Below are 9503 nucleotides of genomic sequence, written 5' to 3'. Positions count from 1 at the left end.
TTGAGTCCATGAGACTCAGGCCTGTAATCCTAGGGATGTGGAAAGAAGGGTTCTGAGTTTTAGTCTCTCTTACCCCCATGGCCTTAGATTTTCAAAGAAGGCCTGGGCCCTTGAGTGTAGCAAAAAGACACATATGCAGTAGGATCACACTCCATTACCACAGAGGAAATCAGTTTAAATCAGCCTCTTATAACACTCTGCTCAGTCCTGGTACCAAGATGGCCATCTGTAGAACATCAGATGGAAACTTAGCATTACCTCCAAAAGGGTCTAAAATGAGCCTTCTGAACTATAGTCTCTGACTAAACTTAATTTAACATTATTTCACTTCCAAGCTGCAAACGCATAGAAATATGACAAAGGCTCAAGAGAGATGGACAAAGACTTACAAATACATAAAATTATATACTCTGTTTCAGTAATTCAATGACAACTCATAAAACCATGCCTTGAAATTTTCTTTTTTTTAATTGTGAAAATACTGTACAGAAGGATTACAATTACATGGGCAAGATTGTAAGTACATTTCTTATCAAGCATTGTAGCCTCCTCCTTTGTTTACCTTTCCCATCACTTCCCCGCCTCCCCCTGACCACCCACCCAATCCTCCCCCCCCCACCAAAGTTGTAAAGTTCGTTTTCGACTTGACAACTTGTACTTCTCATTGTTGCAACGGGTCCACTTGTATCCTTATTTAAATAATTGTTTTTCCCCTGCCCCTCCGCAAATTATACTGACATCAAATACAGTGAAGCAGGGGTTATACTGTGAGGGAGGGACATACAAAGCAACAAAGAGATAATCTTATAAATGCATTAGAAACAAATGCATGAAAGAAAAAAAAAACTTTTAAATACATTTCTTAGGGTTCATTTTCCTAACTTCACTTATCTGACCTTTTCTGCTTGATTCATACATGTACTAGATATTGCAAATAAGGGAAACCATGGGACCTATGTTTCTGTGGGCTTGGCTCACTTCACTTAATATAATTTTTTCCAAGGCTTTCCATTTCCTAACAAATGGAGCAATGTCATTCTTTCTGATGAAGGGTTATGATTCCATTGTGTATATATATCACATTTTCTTGATCCATTCATCTACTGAGGGGCATCTGGGTTGGTTCCATATCATAGCTATGGTAAATAATGCTGCAATAAACATAGTTGTGCTGGTAACATTCTTGTAGTTTTGTTTGTGAACATTTGGTTAAATGCCCCAAAGTGGGATTGCTGGGTCATAGGGGAGCTCTATGTGGAGTCTTTTGAGGAAACTCCATACTACTTTCCAAAGTGGTTGTAGAAGTTTAAACTCCTACCAACAATGCATTAAGATTCCCTTCTGGCCACATGCTCTCCAGCATCTTTTTTTATTAGAGTTCTTGATTCTAGCCATTCTATCTGGGGTGAAGTGGTATCTCAATGTTGATTTGATTTGCATTTCTTTTATGGCTAGAGAGGTTTAGCATTTCTTCATGTGTCTATTGGCCATCCTTCTTTCTTCTTTAGAGAAATTTCTCTTTAAGTCTTTAGCTCACTTATTTATTGGGCAGTTTTTTCTTTGAAGGTTTGTTGTTGGAGGGTTTAATTTTTTGAGTTGCAGGTATATTTTAGATATGAGACCCTTGTCTGTTGTATGGCTAGTGAAGACCTTCTCCCAATCCATGTGCTTTCTATAGTCTTGCTATCTATGTCCTTTGGTCAACCCTTCTTAGATTTATTGTGCTTGTGGGTATCTATTAAGAAAATTTCGGCCTGTCTTTGGATCTATGTGGGATTTGAGGGTAAGTAGTGTTTCTTGGATAAATTTGGGTGCTCCATTTTTTGGCGAATAGATATTTAGAATTGTAATATCTTCCTGAATGAGAGATCACTTAATGAGTATGTGGTGACCTTCATTATCTTTTCTCACTAATTTTAATTTGAAGTCTATTTTATCTGATATTAGGATTGTAACTCCCGCCTGGTTATAGGGGCCATTTGCTTGGTAGATTTTGTTTCAACCTTTCACTTTGAAAATGTTTTTGTTTTTACGGGCAAGATGTGGCTCCTGAAAGAAGCAGATAGAAGGATGTTGCTTTTTAATCCAAGTAGAGAGTCTATGTCATTTAATTGGAAACTTAAGTCCGTTAATGTTGAGAGATAGGACTGAGGTATTTGGGAGTTGCTGCCATTTTATCCACCTTCTTGGGGGCTGCAGCAACTTGTTTCTTCCTATGGTTCGTGGATTCTCAGTTTGGGTGTGGTTCCTTGACTTTTATTGTGATCTAGTTGGTTATGAAGGAGAGTTTATCTGGGTACAGTATTCTTGGTTGATAGTTGTTTGTCTTTAGGGCATGGCATACATCATTCTAGGCTCTTCTGGCATTAATTGTTTCTGCTGAGGAATCTGAGGTGATTCTAATTGGTTTCCCTTTATCGGTGATTGAGCTTTTCTCCTTGACAGCTATAAGGAACTTTTCTTTGGTCTGAATTGATCGTGTATAAATTATAATGTGACAGTGGCATGTCCTATCCTGGTCTGGTCTATTTGGTGTTCTAAAAGCTTCTTGTATCTGAATAGACCCATCTTTTTGCATGTTTGGGAAGATCTCTGCTAGGATCCGGTTAAACAAATTTCCTAGACCATTAACTTCTGTCTCTACAACCATTAACCTCAGATAAGGCCTTTTGATGTTGTCTTCCAAGTGTTGAATAGCTCTATCATATTTCTTGGACTTGTCTTGGATGGTTGTATGTTCTTTCTCTATAATAACTAGGCTTACTTCAATCCCTGAAATTCGATCTTCAGCATGGACTAACCTATGATCAAGTCTTTCTACTTTGTTTTTTATTTCTTTTCCTTCTAGTTGGTCGGCTTTGATGGCTTCAGATTCTTTTTTGGAGCTTTGTTTTAGATCTTGTATGGACTTCTTTAATTCCTTAATTTGGTGGCAGTATTTATCCTCAAATCATTTAGTTGATTAGTTATGGTTTCCTTGGACTCCCATTCCTTCTGTTGGGTTATGTTCAGAATTCCATTTTGTGGCCTTCCTGACTTGTTTGAGCTCTCTGTTTATGGATTCCTTGAATGCCTTTAGTGATCTTTCTGTATTCTCAGCCCCTCTTTCAATTCTTCTATTACTCTTGTACTAGCTTCTTCATATTCACGCAGTTCCTGTAGTTCTCTTTGAGTGTTTTCAGCCTGCTCACGCCATTCATGACTTTCTCTTTGACTGATCCCAGCCTGCTCACGCAATTCCTTTATTACTCTTTAAGTGTTCTGAAGCTACTCTCACAATTCATGTATCAATCTTTGAGTAGCTTCCTCACACTCATGATATTCTTTGTTTTGCCACCTCTCTCTCCCTATCACGCTAATACAGAGTCCTTTGCAGGTTTTCAATGTTTTCATTTACCATGTTTACCAGTAGTATTTGTGGAGCTTTTTGGAACTCCTGTATGGATTATTCGTTATCTTTTTTGTCCCCTGATTATTATGAGTGGGAGTTGAGATACCTGGACTTGCCATTTTTATTGTGTTTTTCCAGATTGCTCTGCCCATTTGGGATGAAAATAAACCAGGTTTGTGCTAGCACATTATTTATGGCAAGCATCAACCAAAGTCTGTAGTTGCAGAGTCAAAAGTCTGCAGATACAATATAATTCAATAGATATATCTATTCAACAGCAAACAACTAAGTATTAATGGGCTACGGACAGCAAAGAAGTTGACAAACAGAAATTATTAGGTTTAGGGAGAGACGTGGGTAAAAATAGGAATAGAGGGATGTGGAAAGGCAGAAGGAGAGTTAACTAAGTCCTAATCTCAAAGCAGGAAATAGGTTGGATAGAATGATAGTAGAGAGAGAAAAAAAAGAAGAAAGAGATAGAAAAAAGACAAGAAAAAACAGAAAACAAACATTAAAAATTAAGAAGTGCAACATTTAAAAATTATGCAAATTGAAGACATAATATTCAGAGAAGAACGTGGATAGAATAAGAGAACAGGTGGGATAGAATGGAGATGTGGAAAACTTAAAAATAAGAATGCTAAAAATATTATATAGGTATTAAGAAGTAGTACTGCTATTAAGGAAGTTAAGTCTAAGCAGTTTTAAACTGAATAATAAATACCTGGATTAAGTGTGTACACAATGGGCCTAAAGTCAAATAATCAACTACGGGTATATCTGAGGATGAGCACAGCAAATAAGTCATGCAAAGAATGAAAGAGAAGAAAACATGAAACGAACGAGAAGGAAAGAAAAAAAGGATCAAATGGTCACTAGAGCTAAACAAAAAAGTTTATTTTAAAAGAAAAAAGGAGAGAGTTCTGGGAAGATGACGTAGGACGATCTGGAGGCAAAACCAGCTATCTCATAGAAAGCAGTTTTAGAGGTCCAGTGAATAGTCTTAAGCCAGAGAATCACACCAAGTGTGCCATCACAGGACAGAGAGTTAGGCCAGAGAGGGAAAATCCAGACAAGGAGACAGATCTGAGCCCTTGCCAGCAGCCGCCGCCACTGCAGCAGCAGCGGTGGCAGTGGTGGCCTACCCCGCCATTCCTGAATCACAGAGAATCCACGACGAAGGAGCCATACCCTTCGGGAAGCGGATTCTACTCAACACCAGCAAGAACAGAAAAGGAGCGGACATCTTCACCCTGACGTTCGCAGACCAGAGACAACCCAGGAACCAAGACTCGATGTGAGTAGAAGCCTGACGTCCTCACTCCTTCTCAGGGATCAGAGGAGGGAAGGCCACCCCTCCCGCCCCCCAGTACTGGAGATCTTAATCTTGGATACCGACAAAGCTCAGTGGAGCTGCTAGCGCCAACTCAGGCCTTGGAAGAAAACTACAGTCATTTAGCAGGTCAAAAGAACCTAAACAGACTTGCCAGACTCAGCTCCACCCAGGGAAAAATCACCCAGCTCTGGTACAGCCCTAGGAGTGGCTTTATCACTGGGTAATCAGAGCCAGAGGCTGTTCCTCCCTTTAGCAGCCTTGACAATCAATTGAAATTCAGTAAACATAAACCCTGAGAATGTCTCAAGGCTGGGCTCTGTGAGTTTCTCACAAACTAGCCCCCGGGAAAAGCTACAGTTTGCTGAAAGTCCTTAACTCTACCCAGAACCTAGCCTCATCACAGCTTCTCCAAATTTGAGGAAAAAGCCATCTCCCTCTTTTGTGATACACAAAGCAGATCTCCCTCCCATTGAACTAACCTGGGAGGAAGTTCACAAAATCCTGGGTAAAGCAGAGCATTTTTTTGCCTGTTCAAACAATGACTTAAGAAACCAATCAAGCCACAGGACCACAAGCAGACAAGAGGCTAGTTACGGACACAAGGGAGATACAGGATTTTTCCCAACCCTTCCAAAATAAATAAAAGAACTTGTTTTTCTCTTCTAATTTTTGTATCTTTTATAAAAAATTTATTTTTCTTTTCCAAAACATTTTTTAATTTTTAATTTTTACCTTTTTTGAAAAAAATTCTTTTCTAGTAACTTTTTTGTCCTCTTATAATTTTTATTTTAGGAGTACATGTGTGTGCATTTTTCTTTCTTTCTTTTTTAAAAAAAAATGTTTTTTGTTTAGCTTTACTGAACTTCTGATCTTTTCTCTTTCTCTCCTATCCTTTTCACCTTTTCTTCTCTTTTGTTCTTCTTTATGTGACTTAATTGTTGTTCTGCACATCCTCAGATAAACCTGTAGTTGACTATTAGACCCTGTCCCCCATTGTGTACACACTTAATCCACAAATTTATTACTCAATTCAAAACCTCTGAGACTTAAATTCCTTAATAGCAGTACTACCTCTTTATATCTGTATAATGTTTTAAGTATTTTTATTTCTAAGATTTTCACATCTCCTTTATATCCCTCCCCTTCTCTCATTATATTCACGTTCTTTTCTGAATAGTTTGTTTTTGGATCTGCATAATATGTGTAATTTTTACTTTTCTATTTTTTGTGGTCTCTTTTTTCCCCTTTCTCATTCTTCTTTTTATCTCTGTCTCTACGTTCATCCTATCCAACCTATCTCCTGCTTTGAGATTAGGACTTAGTTAACTCTCTCTGTCCCTTCCCACATCACTCTATTCCTATTTTTTACCCACATCTCTCCCTAACCCTAATAATTTCTGGTTTTCCAAATTATTCTTTGCGTTTCGTAGCCCATCAATATGTAGTTGTTTGATGTTGAATAGATGTATCTGTTGAACTAGATTGTATCTGCAGACCATGGTCTGTGCAAATACAGACTTTGGTTGATGCTTGCCTTAAGTTAGTTCTCTAGCACAAAACTGGTTTTATTTACACCCCAAATGGGCAGAGTAAGCCCGAAAACACAAGAAAAATGGCAAGTCTGGGTATCTCAACTCCCAGACATGATAAGCAGGGGACAGAACAGATAATGGATAATCCAGAGGAGAATTCCCAAATGGCTCTACAAACACTGCTGGCAAACAAGATAAATGAAAAGATTGAAAACCTACAAAGGACTCTGTATGAGCGTGATAGGGAGAGAGATAATACAATCCAAAGTTTATATAGGAAAACATTGAAAACGTACAAAGGACTCTGTATGAGCGTGACAGGGAGAGAAAGGAGGCAATCCAAAGGTTTATACAGGAAAATCATGAGTGTGAGGAAGCTACTCAAAAATTGATACAGGATTTGCATGAGCAGCTTGAGAATACTCAAAGCAAGAAGAGCCTGGAATGATGGGTGCCGTGCCCTAAAAACAAACAAATATCAACAAAGAATACTGTACCCAGCTTAACTCTCCTTCATAACTGAAGGCCAAATAAAAAACTTCAATAGCAAAGTAAAATTGAAACAACACATCTGCACCAAACCAGCCCTACAAAAGATTCTTAAAGATGTCCTACACATAGAAAACCAACAAGACCACAATAGAAGCCAAGAAACTGCACCCAAACTGAGAATCCAAGAACCATAGGGAGAACCCAGTTGCCACAGCCTCCAAGAAAGTGGACAAAATGGCAGGAACTCCCAAATACCTCTCTGTCCTATTTCTTAATATTAACAGACTTAACTCTCCAATTAAATGAAATAGACTGTCTAACTGAATTAAAAAGCATGATCCTTCTTTCTGCTGCCTTCAGGAAATTTGCCCATTAAAACAAAAATATTTTTTTTTTGTGAACATACTGTACAGAGGGGTTACAATTACATGGGCAGGATAATGTGTATATTTCTTATCAAGCATTGCAGACTCCTCCTTTGTTTACCCTTCACATCCCTTCCTACCCTCTCCCCCACCCAATCCTCCCCCCTCCACACAACAACGTTGTAAAGCTCGTTTTCGACATGACAACTTCTACTTCTCATTGTTGCAACAGGTCCACCTGTATTCTTAAAAGACGTCTTTTTCCCCATCTCCTACAAAAGTTATACTTACATCAAATATAGTGAAAGCCGGGGTTATATTTTGGGGGAGGGACATACAAAGCAACAAAGAGATAATCTTAGAAATGCGTTAGAAACCAATGCATGAAAGAAAAAAAACATTAAAATACATATCTAAGTGTTCATTTTCCAAACAACACATTATCTGACCTTTTCTGCTTGACTCATACATATACTAGATATTGCAATTAAGGGAAACAATGGACCTATCTTTAATTGAGCCTGGCTTACTTAACCTAATATAATATTTTTCCAAGTTTTTCCATTTCCTAACAAATGGGGCAATGTCATTCTTTCTGATGGAGGCATAGAATTCCATTGTGTTTACATTTTCTTGATGCATTCATCTACTGAGGGGCATCTGGGTTGGTTCCATATCTTAGCTATGTTAAATGATGCTGCAATAAACATAGTTGTGCTGGGAGCTTTAGTGTGGTCTTCTTTGAAAACATTTGGGTAAATGCCCAAAAGTGGGATTGCTGGGTCATAGGGGAGCTCTATGTGAAGACTTTTGAGGAATCTCCATTCTGCTTTCCAAAGTGGTTGAACAAGTTTACATTCCCACCAACAATTACATAAGCTTCCCTTCTCTCCACATCCCCTCCAGCATCTGTTGTTGTTAGAGTTCTTGAATTTTGCCATTTTAACTGGAGTGAGGAAGTATCTCAATGTTGTTTTCATTTGCATTTATTTTATGGCTAGGGATGTTGAGCATTTCTTCATGTGTATATTGGCCATTGTTCTTTCTTCTTCAGTGAAGTATCTTTTTAAGTCTTTAGATCACTTATTTATTGGGCAGTTGTTTCTTTGAGGAATTGTTGTTGGGGGATTTAATTTTTTGAGTTTCAAGTATATTTTAGATATGAGACCATTGTCTGTTGTATGGCTAGTGAAGATGTTCTCCCAATCCGTGGGTTTTCTATTGATCTTGCTAGCTATGTCCTTTGCCATGCAGAAGCTCTGCAACTTCATGCAATCCCATTGGTCATACCTTTCTTTGATTTGTTGTGTTTCCGGGTCTCTATTAAGAAAATTTCGGCATGCTCCAAGGAGGCCTAGCATTTCTCCTATTCCATCCTGTAATGTTTTCTGAGTGTCTGCTTTGACTTCGAAGTCTTTGATCCATTTGGGGTTGCTTCTGGTGCAGGGTGATATATAAGGATCTAGCTTTAGTTTTCTACAATTAGTTAACCAATTTTGCCAGCACCATTTACTGAAGAGGCTGTCTTTCTTCCATTCTATTGTTTTAGCTCCCTTATCGAAGACTAGATCGCTATAGGTCTATAGGTTCATTTCTGGGTTTTCAATTCTATTCCATTGGTACTGAGGTCTATTCTTATGCCAATACCAAGCTGTTTTGATTACTACAGCTTTAATAGTAGAGTTTGAAATTTAGTATTGAAATTCCTCCAACAGTGTTCTTTCAGTTGAGGAGCACAAAAACATTTTCATTGTGAAAGGTTAGAAAAAAATCTCCCAAGCAATCGGCCTCCATAAACATGCTGGAGTTGCAGTCTTAATATCAGATAAAATAGACTTCAAATTAAAGTTAGTTAGAAGTGATAAAGAAGGTCATTATATACATATTCAGAAATCTCTCCTTCAGGAGGATATTACAATTCTAAATATATATTCATCAAACAACGGAACACCCAAATTTATCCAAGAAACACTACTTTCCCTCAAATCCCACATAGATCCAAAGACATTAATTGTAGGAGATTTTAATACACCACTCTCCCCAATAGATAGACCAATTTGGCAAAAACTCAACAGAGAAACTGCATATATAAACAGCTGCATAAATCAACTAGATTTAACAGACATCTATCAAATATTTCACCCAGAAGCATCAGAATACAACTTTTTCTCAACAGCACATAGAACATTTTCTAAAATAGACCACATTCTAGGACACAAAGCAAACTTGTCCAAATTCAGAAACACTGAACTTATACCATGCATTATATCTGACCACAAGGGAATAAAATTAGAACTCAACACCAAAAGCCACCAAAGAAAAGCTGGTAACACATGGAGCTTGAACAACACTCTGCTGAATCACAAGTGGGTCATGGAAGGGATTAG

The sequence above is a fragment of the Dipodomys merriami genome, unplaced genomic scaffold (genome assembly GCF_024711535.1).
Source record: "Dipodomys merriami isolate MVZ:Mamm:240054 unplaced genomic scaffold, mDipMer1.0.p SCAF_58, whole genome shotgun sequence".
Classification (NCBI taxonomy): domain Eukaryota; kingdom Metazoa; phylum Chordata; class Mammalia; order Rodentia; family Heteromyidae; genus Dipodomys; species Dipodomys merriami.
This window is presented reverse-complemented; position numbering follows the sequence as displayed.